General features: G+C 41.2%; 1 pseudogene; it reads right to left on the bottom strand.

Moving 5' to 3' along the window:
• Window positions 1-3,896: 3,896 nt before the first annotated feature.
• LOC115164036 (nuclear factor 7, brain-like) lies at window positions 3,897-12,789 on the bottom strand (annotated as a pseudogene).
• Window positions 12,790-13,501: the final 712 nt, after the last annotated feature.

Below are 13,501 nucleotides of genomic sequence, written 5' to 3'. Positions count from 1 at the left end.
CTTTCCTTGCTCACCTCTCACTCAAACTGGCAGGTTCCCACAAACATTTAAACACATAGTGCGTCAACTCAATTAGTGGGAGGAGCCTACAATTAGCCAACCTGTGTTGTCATACCAACATTCCACACACACGTTCAATTAAAGACAATCAACTGATTCAGGCAAAATGGTGGAAAATATATCACTCTATAGCCAGATGAAATGGTGATAGAAAACAGGGCCATTTACACAATATACAGTACATTCATAAATACACATACAGCAAAACTTGGGAAATGTTCAGTCTTTTATTAAGTGAGGATGTGTTCACATCGTCACATATGTCATTACATGTTGTTTATGACTATGGCCAGTGACAGTGTCTTGTGAGGGACTCATTTATGGCCTTGTGTCATTTGAGAACAGTTGACTAAATCAGTGGTTCTCAATTCTCTCCTCAGGGAACTCCAGCAGTAGTGATGGGAAGATTGGCTCTTTTTACTGACTCAGATCTTTTTGACTCCTTCAGTCAAAAGAACAAATCACAGCAGAGGCTGTGTATATTTTGGTTGTGCAAAGCTGTGTCCATAACATTCAATAATCAATTATTTGCAGTCATTCTTACACCATGCAATCAATTATCAGTTCTTAACATGTTTTTTTCTTCTATATGCTCATGATGCTCGTGGTCCCGTGTGGTTCAGTTGGTAGAGCATGGTGTTTGCAATGCCAGGGTTGTGGGTTTGATTCCCACGGGGGACCAGTATGAAAAAAAAAGATGTAAAAAAATTATGAAATGTATGCATTCACTACTGTAAGTTGCTCTGGATAAGAGCGTCTGCTAAATGACTAAAATGTAAATGATCTATTTCCCTGCAAGGATATGACTGACGGTTGAAGCATGCCGCTGAGCCGGAGGAGCAGGAATTAATCCTGCTGTAGTACTCATTGTGGCCAGCACTAGCAGGTCAAACAAATGACTAAAATGAACGAGTCACTCAGAAAAATTAATCATGACTCTTGAGTCTATCATGGTGTTCTCACATTCTCAAATACCCAACTTCTGTTCCTTAGCCCAATTTACTAGTCTGGCTATCTCTGGCCTCTCCATGATACTCAAAACCAGGGCTACATTGCATCTGAGAGCATAGTCCTCCGGGGCTGACACTTGAGTCGTTCAAAAGAAGGAATCGTTTGCGAACTGCACATTGATTTAACTTTTCAATTAACACAATAACGCCTATGGAATTCTAACAATATACAGTTGAAGTCTGAAGTTTACATACATGTTAGCCAAATACATTTAAACTCAGTTTTTCACAATTTCTGACATTTAATCCTAGCAAAAATTCCCTGTCTTAGGTCAGTTAGGATCAGAATAATAGTATAGAGAATGATTTATTTCAGCTTTTATTTCTTTCATCACATTCCCAGTGGGTCAGAAGTTTACATACACTCAATTAGTATTTGGTAGCATTGCCTTTAAATTGTTTAACTTGGGTCAAACCTTTCAGGCAGCCTTCCACAAGCTTCCCACAATAAGTTGGGTGAATTTTGGCCCATTACTCCTGACAGAGCTGGTGTAACTGAGTCAGGTTTGTAGGACTCCTTGTTGGACACGCTTTTTCAGTTCTGCCCACAAATTTTCTATAGGATTGAAATCAGGGCTTTGTGATGGCCACTCCAATACCTTGACTTTGTTGTCCTTAAGCCATTTTGCCACAACTTTGGAAGTATGCTTGGGGTCATTGTCCATTTGGAAGACCTATCTGCGACCAAGCTTTAACTTCCTGACTGATGTCTTGAGATGTTGCTTCAATATATCCCCATAATTTTCCTGCCTCTTGATGCCATCTATTTTGTGAAGTGCACCAGTCCCTCCTGCAGCAAAGCACCCCCACAACATGGTACTTCCACCCCCATGCTTCACGGTTGGGATGGTGTTCTTCGGCTTGCAAGCCTCCCCCTTTTCCTCCAAACATAACGATGGTCATTATGGCCAAACAGTTCTATTTTTGTTTCATCAGACCAGAGGACATTTCTCCAAAAAGTACAATCTTTGTCCCCATGTGCAGTTGCAAACCATAGTCTGGCTTTTTTATGGCGGTTTTGGAGCAGTGGCTTCTTCCTTGCTGAGCGGCCTTTCAGGTTTTGTTGATATAGGACTCGTTTTACTGTGGCTATAGAAACTTTTGTGCCTGTTTCCTCCATCATCTTCACAAGGTCCTTTGCCGTTGTTCTGGGATTGATTTGCACTTTTCACACCAAAGTACATTCATCTCTAGGAGACAGAACGCGTCTCCTTCCTGAGTTGTGTGATGGCTGCATGGTCCCATGGTGTTTATACTTGCGTACTATTGTTTGTACACATGAACATGGTACCTTCAGGTGTTTGGAAATTGCTCCCAAGGATGAACCAGACTTGTGGAGGTCTACAATTGTTTTTCTGAGGTCTTGGCTATTATCTTTTGATTTTCCCATCATGTCAAGCAAAGAGGCACTGAGTTTGAAATACATCCACAGGTACACCTCCAATTGACTCAAATTATGTCAATTAGCCTATCAGAAGCTTCTAAAGCCATGACATTGTTTGGAATTTTCCAAGCTATTTAAAAGCACAGTCAACTTAGTGTATGTAAACTTCTGACCCACTGGAATTGTGATACAGTGAATTATAAGTGAAATAGTCTGTAAACAATTGTTGCAAAAATTACTTGTGTCATTCACAAAGTAGATGTCCTAACCAACTTGCCAAAACTATAGTTTGTTAACAAGACATTTGTGGAGTGGTTGAAAAACAAGTTTTAATGACTCCAACCTTAGTGTATGTAAACTTCCGACTTCAACTGTAATATAGCTAGCCAGAATAAAACAAAACCTGTAGTTCTTCTAAAGGATCTATAAAAAAACTTTCATTTTGACTTTGGTTCTATAAAATAACCTTTCTCCATAAAGATTATATAAAGAACGACATAAAAAAGTTCTATATAACCCTAAAAAGGGTTGTAACCGCAGCAGAACCCTTTTCTGGTGCTATACTGTATATGCCTTTTTATTAATGGTTCTTCATATGACTTTAGAAAAGGGTTATTTAAAGAACCATAAAGCTTCCATTTAGAACATTATGAACATTTCTTTATAGAACCATGAAAAAAAGCTTCTTTCTATATAGCACCGAAAAGGGATCTGCTATGGTTACAAGGCAAATAACTCTTATTTGGCACTATATACTGTAGAAGATAATGTTTTTTTTTGGTGTGTGTGTCGGCCTACATGTGTTTCTCTAACTTAAGGAAATATGGTAAGGTGTTATCAATAAAATTTGAATTTAAATAAAAATAGATTTATTGATCAAAGACATCCTTCCTGTCTTTTTATTGACTAGAAGAAATATGTTTTATTCAAATCAGAACAGTTCACATCTGTTACAGAGATTAGTAAATAATATATTACCATTTAATATTTACACTTTTTAAATGTCACAAGTTTAACTTTTACTTTATAATGATTCATGTCGAAAAATGTCAGAAATATTATTCAAATAAGATTTGATACAGAGTGATTAGCAAAGCATATACAGATAAGGCATAAGGCATAAGGCATTTATTGATTCAATTTAAAAAAAAAATCTGAACATTAACAGTTTGTGCAGTAGGATCATAGTTTGAGAGCATCATTTAAGAAAATGCCTTCAACATGAAGGTAATGGGAGAAAATCCTATTCACAGATCAGACCTGTGGAGAGAGAGCTTGTATAAACAAAGTACTATTTCAGCTCCTCTCTCAGATATTACATAATCTGTTGAAGAAATGTTACTTCCTCTCTCCTTCTCTCTCTCGCTCTCTCTCTCTCTCACACACACACACACACACACACACACACACACACACACACACACACACACACCTTATCGGGACTACATCACTGTCAGAGAGACCTCTGATTGGCGGATATGTATATCAGAATGGTCAGCATCACCAAACTTCCATTAGAAAAGTATGGGTACATTCTCTCAGTAAACACTGTATTTGTAGATGTGTGTCATGTCTTTCAGGTCATAGAAAGACACCTCCCTCTTGTCATTGCACTTTGGTCCTCTGGGGTCTCCTCTTCAGCGTGAGACTTATCTCCTGCACTATATTTACCTCTCCTCAAATTTATGGCCCACTATCTATACACTGCGGTTGCAAATATTTCCTTCTTCCTGTTGATTGACTCCTTGGCCACACCTATATACCAGTGAGAGTGGTCCCCTACCTCCACCTCCCAGCTGTCTTTTCCTGAGCTGAACCCTTCAGAGCCCAGAACAATGGCGTAAATTTTGTTCCTCTCTGGGTTGTCAGGGAGCTGCTGCCTTTTCTCTAAATGTCTCACAGTGGTCAGATCATCAGACGGAGAGAGCCTACATTCAGCAGTATTGGGGTCCAGAATCACAGGAGTGTACTTCACAATCCCTTGAATCTTCTTCCAGACTCTGAACTGCAGATTTCCCAGGTGTTTGACCACATCTACCAGTGCTCCTGAGACCAGCTGTGGATCTGGCAGTGTGAACTGGGCTCTGGAGCTTGTCTGGGTGTGTTTGTAGCTCTTGAGAAATGACACATTCTGTTTCCGCAGGTTCTGTTTAACAGCAGGGATTATTTCTGTAAGAGAGGTGATCTGGTCCTGAATGTTCTTTCTCTCTGGCGATCATCTTACCCTTCTCATTCTCTTCCTCCCTCCGTGCAGTCAGTCTGGCCTCCTCTTCCTCTCTCAGGAACTGGTGAAGCTTCTCAAGCTCCCCCCTGATCTGCCTCTCTGTCACTCCCAGCTGCTTCCTGGAGCATTGCATGTCTCCTCTAAGTCTTCACATTTGGTCTACTTGTCCTGCAGTGACTAAAATAGATGTTAGTTTTTCCTTCATGTCTTGCACTGCCTGCTGTAAGGGTATGAATGTGTGTCCATGGTCATCAGGAGATTCACATTTGTGACCCACAGCTCTCTGCTTCACCTTACATAACCACGTTGGTTCATATGTATGTTTACTACAAATGATCTCTCTGTCATCCTTTGGATAACTATCATTCCTCCCTTCCCTGGACCCTCCTGCTTTCAATATCCCTGCGTATTTGGCAGCCAGCTCCTTTAATAAAAAATGAAATGCAGCATCCTTAGAAGATTTCCTCTTGTGTAACTCTACGTTGTTGTTGTTGCACTGCTTTGCTTTATCTTGGCCAGGTCGCAGTTGTAAATGAGAACTTGTTTTCAACTGGCCTACCTGGTTAAATAAAGGTGAAATAAAATAAAATAAATATGACCAAAATAAAGTAAGAAAATAAGTATGTGTCCGTGGTCAGACGCCTCACAAGTCCTCAACTGGCAGCTTCATTAACTTCTTTGGAATAGGGGGCAGTATTTTCACGTCCGGATGAAAAGTGTGCCCAAATTAAACTGCCTGTTTCTCAAACCCCGAGGACAAACCAACCAGGATTTTTTTTTTTAGGTCACTCTCTTTTCAATGGGTTTTCTTTGGGAACCTAGATTTCTAAGGCAGTTGCTTCCATTCCTATCGCTTCCACTGGATGTCAACAGTCTTTAGTAATTGGTTGATGTTTTTCCTTTGTGTAATGAAGAAGTAAGGCTGTTCAGAACGAGGCTCTAGGGAAGTGTACTGTTTTATGGAGGCACGTGACCAGAAAGCACGCTCCACATTGTTTTCCTCCGGTATTGAACGCTGTTTATCCGGTCTTAAATTTTATCAATTATTTACGTTAAAAAATACCTAAAGTTGTTTTAGGAAAGTAGTTTCAAATGTTTGGACAAAGATTACAGGTCATTTATGAGATATTTTGTAGTCATGTGGCGCGAGTTGGAACAGGTGTTTTTCTGGATCAAACGTGCCAAATAAATTGACATTTTGGATATATAATGATGGAATTAATCGAACAAAAGGACCATTTGTGACGGTTATGGGACATATTGGAGTGCCAACAGAAGAAGATCTTCAAAGGATGCTAGCGTCCCACATATCCCAGAGAAGTTAAATAGTACCCGCAAAACACCAGTCTCAATGTCAACAGTGAAGAGGTGACTCCGGGATGCTGGCATTCTAGAAAGAGTTGCAAAGAAAAATACATATCTCAGACTGGCCAATAAAAAGAAAAGATTAAGATGGGCAAAAGAGCACAGACACTGGACAGAGGAACTCTGCCTAGAAGGCCAGCATCTCGGAGTCACCTCTTCACTGTTGACGTTGAGACTGGTGTTTTGCATGTGTTATTTTATGAAGCTGCCAGTTCAGGACTTGTGAGGCGTCTGTTTCTCAAACTAGACTTTCTAATGTATTTGTCCTCTTGCTCAGTTGTGCACTGGGGCCTCCCACTCATCTTTCTATTCTGGTTAGAGCTAGTTTGCGCTGTTCTGTGAAGGGAGTAGTACACAGCGTTGTACGAGATCTTCAGTTTCTTCGCAATTTCTCACATGGAATAGCCTTCATTTCTCAGAACAAGAATAGACTGATGAGTTTCAGAAGAAAGTCTGTTTCTGGCCATTTTGAGCCTGTAATCGAACCCAGAATTGCTGATGCTCCAGATACTCAAAAGGCAGTTGATAGCTTCTGTATGCTGGCTTTGACTCAGGTCTCACGGTAGAATTGGTTAATCTGACTCTAGCTATGTGCACTGAACAAAAATATAAATGCAACATGTAAAGTGTTGGTCCCATGTTTCATGAGCTAAAATAAAAGACCCCAGAAATGCTGCATACACACAAAAATCGTATTTCTCAAAAATGTTATGCACAAATTTGTTTACATCCCTGTTAGTGAGCATTTCTCTTTTACCAAGATAATTAATTCTCTGACAAGTGTAGCATATCAAGAAGCTGATTAAACAGCATGGTTATTACACAGCTGCACCTTGTGCTGGGGACAATAAAGGTCTACTTTAAAAAATGCACAGTTTTGTCACACAATACAATGCAGCAGATGTCTCATGTTGAGGGAGTGTGCAATTGGATGTTAATCTCTCTACCATAAGCCGCCTCCAACGTCCTTTTAGAGAATTTGGCAGTACGTCCAACCAGCCTCACAACTGCAGACAATGTGTATGGCATCGTGCGGATGAGAGGTTTGATGATGTCAACCTTGTGAACAGAGTGCCCCATGGTGGCGGTGGGGTTATGGTAATAGCAGGCATAAGCTACGGACAATTGCATTTTATTGATGGCAATTTGAATGCACAGAGATACCGTGATGAGAACCTGAGGCCCATTGTTGTGCCATTCATCTGCTGCCATCACCTCATGTTTCAGCATGATAATGCACGGCCCCATGTCGCAAGGATCTGTACACAATTCCTTTAAGCTGAAAATGTCCCAGTTCTTCCATGGCCTGCATAATCACCAGACATGTCACCCATTGAGCAAATTTGGGATGCTCTGGATTGACATGTGCGACAGCGTGTTCCAGTTCCTTCCAATATCCAGAAACTTTGCACAGCCATTGAAGAGGAGTGGGACAACATTCCACAGGCCACAATCAGTAGCTCTATGCGAAGGAGATGTGTCGCGCTGCATGAGGCAAATCATGGTCACACCAGATACTGACTGGTTTCCTGGTCCACACCCCTAACTTATTTTTAAGGTAGCTGTGACCAACAGATGCCTGTCTATATTCTCAGTTGTGAAATCCATAGATTACGGCCTAATTCATTTATTTCAATTGACTGATTTCCTTATATGAACTAACTCAGTAAAATCTTTGAAATTGTTGCCTGTTGCATTTATATTTTTGTTCAGTATAGTTAGTTGAACCTCAACCTCTTGTTATTATGAAAGTCTTCTTCATCACTAGCTAGGTTTCTATGATCGTACTTTTTATATGTTCTATTTATATCTGTAAATCAACCAATGAAATCAAGCCACACCCAGCCATGATTACGGACACCTGTGTGTCCTTTCAAACAATTTAAATTAGTCACCCGAAGTAATGTCATTATACCCTGATGAAGACAGCTTGTCTGTCGAAACGTTGGTTATAAAATTATTGCGTTTGAGCTCCTAGTGTGAGGATCTCCTTTTCTTTTTCAAGTGTTCTGCTCCGCTAGCCAGCACCTCGCCTAAACAGGTGTGCGTTTCTTTCGCATCCAGACTTTCCATCCAATTGGTGACATATTTTCAAGCGAATATTCTAAAATATGCATAAATAAAATATGCACATTTTCCCATCAGTGGTGTGTTTCCACCAAAAGGAGTTGTTGTGGATAAAAACCAGTGCATGTGATGTAGTGCACACAAACAGGGCAGGATTAAGAAATCACAGGCCCTGGGGCCTTTTGTTTTATCTCGCTCAAATGTTGTGCACAAGTTTGTGAGCTTTTCTCCTTTGCCAAGATAATCCATCCACCTGACAGGTGTGGCATATCAAGAAGTTGATTAAACTGCATGATCATTAGGGTACTAGGGGGTAACTGTACCCCCCACCCCCATAATTCACATTAAGACCACAAGATGTCACAATTCTTTTCCCAACACTTTCCCTGGCTGCCACTGCTCTTGCTCAACAAAACAATGCTCTGTGTTATCACAACTTTTGGAGATATTTCAACAAAACGATTTTGTGGTAAGTTGATCTTGAAATTTGGAAAAAGTTGTAGATATATCACAATGAAGTTAGATCAATAACAGTTTTTTTTTATATATACATGCACAAGTAGGAAAGCCTTAAGATAAATAATCCACTTGTTTAGTGTGAAAAATGTAGATACTTTTTGAGTAAAGTAGTAATATGTTGGATGAGTGTGTTGGGGGAAACTAGCCCCCCCATTAAGGGGTAACTGACCCCTGGGGGTTAGTTACCACTTTATGGTTATGAATTTGTTTCTACCTGTAATTTAGACAATGACTAGCCCAGTTAGAGCTAGTTTATGCTAACTTGCTAGCTAGCAACTTCACTAGCAGCAAATGCTAGTCATGTAGCTAGTTAGCATAAGCTTCTATGAGTGCTAGCTAGCAACCACCACGAGTGACTGATAGCTTTACAGTTAATCTTACTTTATAGCCTTTTGTTATTGCTATTAAATGTTATATTCCAATGTTATTTAATGTTATATTCCATTCCAGTATTATATTCCAATATTTGTATTTATTTATTAAAAACTATTGAAAACCTTTTGCTCCTGAATGTAATTTTAATGGTTACATGTGCAACACCCCCTCGCCCCCATATTTCATTAAAATAATGTAAATAAGACAACTAGACTTTAAAATATTACTCACTAAAGAATTTCTAAATAAACCGATACAATTGATTTTAAAACATGCCATAATCTTCTACCGGGGTAAATGGCACCCCCGTGGGCCAGATAACCCATAGAAGGGGGGGGTGGTGGGGGTCAGTTACCCCATGTACTTTCATGAAAAAAAAAGTAAACTGTCCATTTATTTCCCTTTATAGTTTATTCGCCTAAGCATGACCTTCATCCACATTTTTTTCTCCAAACTTTGCTTTAGGGGGGTCTAGTTACCCCCTACTACCCATACACAGGTGCACCACAATAAATGGCCACTCTAAAATGTGTTTTGTCACACACAATGCCACAGATGTCTCAAGTTTTGGAGGGAGTATTCAATTGGCGTGCTGACTGCAGGAATGTCCTAAAGAGCTGTTGCCAGAGAATGTTATGTTAATTTCTCTACCAATTTCTCCGCCTCTAACGTAGTTTTAGAGAATTTGGCAGTACATCCAACCGGCCTCACAACCGCAGACCTCGTGTAACCACGCCAGCCTAGGACCTCCACATCCTGCTTCTTTAGCTGGGGGATCATCTGAGGAGGGGGAGAGGGTATTCTGATGAGTATTTCTGTCTGTAATAAAGCCCTTTTGTGAGGACAAACTAATTCTGATTGGCTGGGTCTGACTCCCCAGTGGGTGGGCCTATGCTCTCCCAGGCCAACCATGGCCAGTCATGTGAAATCCAAAGATTAGGGCCTAATGAATTTATTTAAATTGACTGATTTCCTTCTATGAACTGTAGCACAGTAAAATCTTTGAAATTGTTACATGTTGCGTTTATATTTTTGTTCAGTATAATTTTCAGTAGCACACTGACTCACCTAATGATGAAGATGAAGCCATAGGCTACTCACGTTGATGGCCGATGCACTAATCGTGGCAATAGTGCATCTCAGAATGAGCTACTTTGAAAAACAGTGCCGCTGTTATTTCTATTGGTTCTACAGACAGATTAGGCTTCTCTTTTCAGCAGTAGGCATTTGTTCTCCAAACTACGTTTTTCCGGTGGTTGTATTTTGAAATCTGCGAAAGGCAAACAGACATCCGCAACCAACCATAGATATATAATCCATAGATGGCAGTTCACATTCAAGTCAGAAGGATTGGCATACATTGTTAATTTACCCATGAGTTTAGCTGTCAAATTGCCAAGGTTACAAAACCCTTCTATGGATTATATGTCTATGGCCATAACGCAACAAGCTGTATATTTGGTGGGCATGCTGCCCAAACTGCGGCCTTCCCGGCTGATGGCATACTTGGGCCCCCAACGAGCTTGGGCCCAGCTCCTGACTCACACAATTGACATGTCACATGTATTTATTATGCAGTTTATTTATTTATTTTATTTATCATTTACCCAATCAAGGCAGGGCTCCCACGTGGGCCCCCTACCTCCTCTCCTCGCCCATCTGATGATTAGCAGAGCAGCAGAAGGAAGCAGCAGGCTGTCTAACTCATTGAGAACGGGCTCCTGAGTCTTCCTGTGGTTGGCGGTTGCATTAATACACTAAATACACTAATGTGGACATGTCGAACATCGCATTCCAAAATCATGGGCATTAATATGGAGTTGGTGCCCCCTTTGCTGCTATAATAGCCTCCACTCTTCTGGGAAGATGTTGGAACATTGCTGCACAGACTTGCTTCCTCTCAGCCACATGAGCGTTAGTGAGGTCGGGCACTGATGTTGAACGATTAGGCCTGGCTTGCAGTCGGCATTACAGTTTATCCCAAAGGTGTTCGATGGGGTTGAGGTCAGGGTTCTGTGCAGGCCAGTCAAGTTCTTCCACACAGATCTCGACAAACAATTTCTGTATGGACCTCGCTTTGTGCACGCAAGCATTTTCATGCTGAAATAGGAAAGGGCCTTCCCAAAACTGTTGCCACAAAGTTGGAAGCACAGAATCATCTAGAATGTCATTGTATGCTGTACCGTTAAGATTTCCATGAACCATGAAAAACATTATCCCTCCTTCACAAAACTTTAAAGTTGGCTCTATGCATTCAGGCACGTAGCGTTCTACTGGCATCCGCCAAACACAGATTTGTCCATTGGACTGTCAGATGGTGTAGCATGATTCATCACTACAGAGACCGCATTTCCACTGCTCTGAGTCCAATGGCGGCGAGCTTTACACCACTCCAGGTGACGCTTGTCATTGCGCATGGTGATCTTAGGCTCTTGTGCGGCTGCTCGGCGATGGAAACCCATATTCATGAAGCTCACTGAGCTCTTCAGTACGGGCCATTCTACTGCCAATCTATTCCTATGGAGATTGCATGACTGTGTGCTCGATTTAATACACCTGTCAGCAATTGGTGTGGCGGAAATAGCCGAATCCACTAATTTGAAGGGGTAGTGTATATACTACATACTGCACATAATATATACTGTATATATTTGCAAAACTTGTAATAAGTTAGTGCCAGTCAAAAGTTTGGACACACCTACTAACTCAAACATTTTTCTTCATTTTTACTGTTTTCTACATTGTAGAATACTAGTGAAGACATCAAAACTATGAAATAACACATAAGGAATCATGTAGTAACCAAAAAAAGTGTTATATATTATATTTTAGATTCTTTAAAGTAGCCACGCTTTGCTTTGATGACAGCTTTGCACACTCTTCGCATTCTCTCAATCAACTTCACCTGGAATGCTTTTCCAACAGTCTTGACGGAGTTCTGACATATGCCGAGCACTTGTAGGCTGCTTTTCCTAAACTCTGCCGTCCCACTCATCCCAAACCCTCTCAATTGGGTTGAGGTCGGGGGACTGTGAAGGCCAGGTCATCTGATGCCTAGGTCATCTGATACAGCACTCCATCACTCTCCTTCTTGGTCAAATAGCCCTTACACAGCCTGGAGGTGTGTTGGGTCATTGTCCTGTTGGAAAAGAAATGATAGTCCCACTAAGTGCAAACTAGATGTGATGGTGTATCGCTGCAGAATGCTGTGGTAGCCATGCTGGTTAAGTATGCCTTGAATTCTAAATAAATCACTGTGTCACCAGCAAAGTACCCCCACACCTCCTCCTCCATGCTTCACGGTAGCAACCACACATGCGGAGATTATCCATTCATCTACTCTGCGTCTCTCACAAAGACAAGGCGGTTGGAACCAATCATCTCAAATTTGGACTCATCAGACCAAAGGACAGATTTCCACCAGTCTAATGTCCATTGCTTGTGTTTCTTGGCCCAAGCAAGTCTCTTCTTCATACTGGTGTCCTTTAGTAGTGGTTTCTTTGCAGCAATTCGACCATGAAGTCCTGATTTACACAGTTTCTTCTGAATAGTTGATGTTGAGAAGTGTCTGTTACTTGAATTCTGTGAAGCATTTATTTGGGCTGCAATCTGAGGTGCAGCTAACTCTAATGAACTTATCCTCTGCAGCAGAGGTAACTCTGGGTCTTCCTTTCCTGTGGCGATCCTCATGAGATCCAGTTTCATCATAGTGCTTGATGGTTTTCGCGACTGCATTTGAAGAAACTTTCAAAGTTATTGAAATTTTAAGGTTGACTGACCTTCATGTCTTAAGTTAATGGTGGATTGTCATTTCTCTTTGCTTATTTGAGCTGTTCTTGCCATAATATGGACTTGGTCTTTAACCAGAGGTCTCTCTTCTATATACCACCACTACCTCACAACACAACTGATTAGGTCAAACGCATTAAGAAGGAAAGAAATTCCGCAAATTCACTTTTAACAAGGCACACCTTAAGGTTTCGAGGCTGACGTTTGGCAACTCGAACCTTCAACTCCCTCCACAGATGTTCTATGGGATTAAGGTCTGGAGACTGGATAGGCCACTCCAGGACCTTAATGTGCTTCTTCTTGAGCCACTCCTTTGTTGCCTTGGCCGTGTGTTTTGGGACATTGTCATGCTGGAATACCCATCCACGACCCATTTTCAATGCCCTGGCTGAGGGAAGGAGGTTCTCACCCAAGATTTGACAGTACATGGCACCGTCAAATGATGCGGTGAAGTTGTCCTGTCCCCTTAGCAGAAAAACAGCCCCAAAGTATAATGTTTCCACCTCCATGTTTGACGGTGGAGATGGTGTTCTTGGGGTCATAGGCAGCATTCCTCCTCCTCCAAACACGGCGAGTTGAGTTGATGCCAAAGAGTTCCATTTTGGTCTCATCTGACCACAACACTTTCACCCAGTTGTCCTCTGACTCATTCAGATGTTCATTGGCAAACTTCAGACGGGCCTGTATATGTATTCTTGAGTAGGGGGA

This window comes from Salmo trutta, chromosome 27, assembly GCF_901001165.1.
Source record: "Salmo trutta chromosome 27, fSalTru1.1, whole genome shotgun sequence".
In the NCBI taxonomy this organism is placed as follows: Eukaryota; Metazoa; Chordata; class Actinopteri; order Salmoniformes; family Salmonidae; genus Salmo; species Salmo trutta.
The sequence above is the reverse complement of the archived record's forward strand: the minus strand, read 5'-3'. Positions and strand labels throughout refer to the sequence as shown.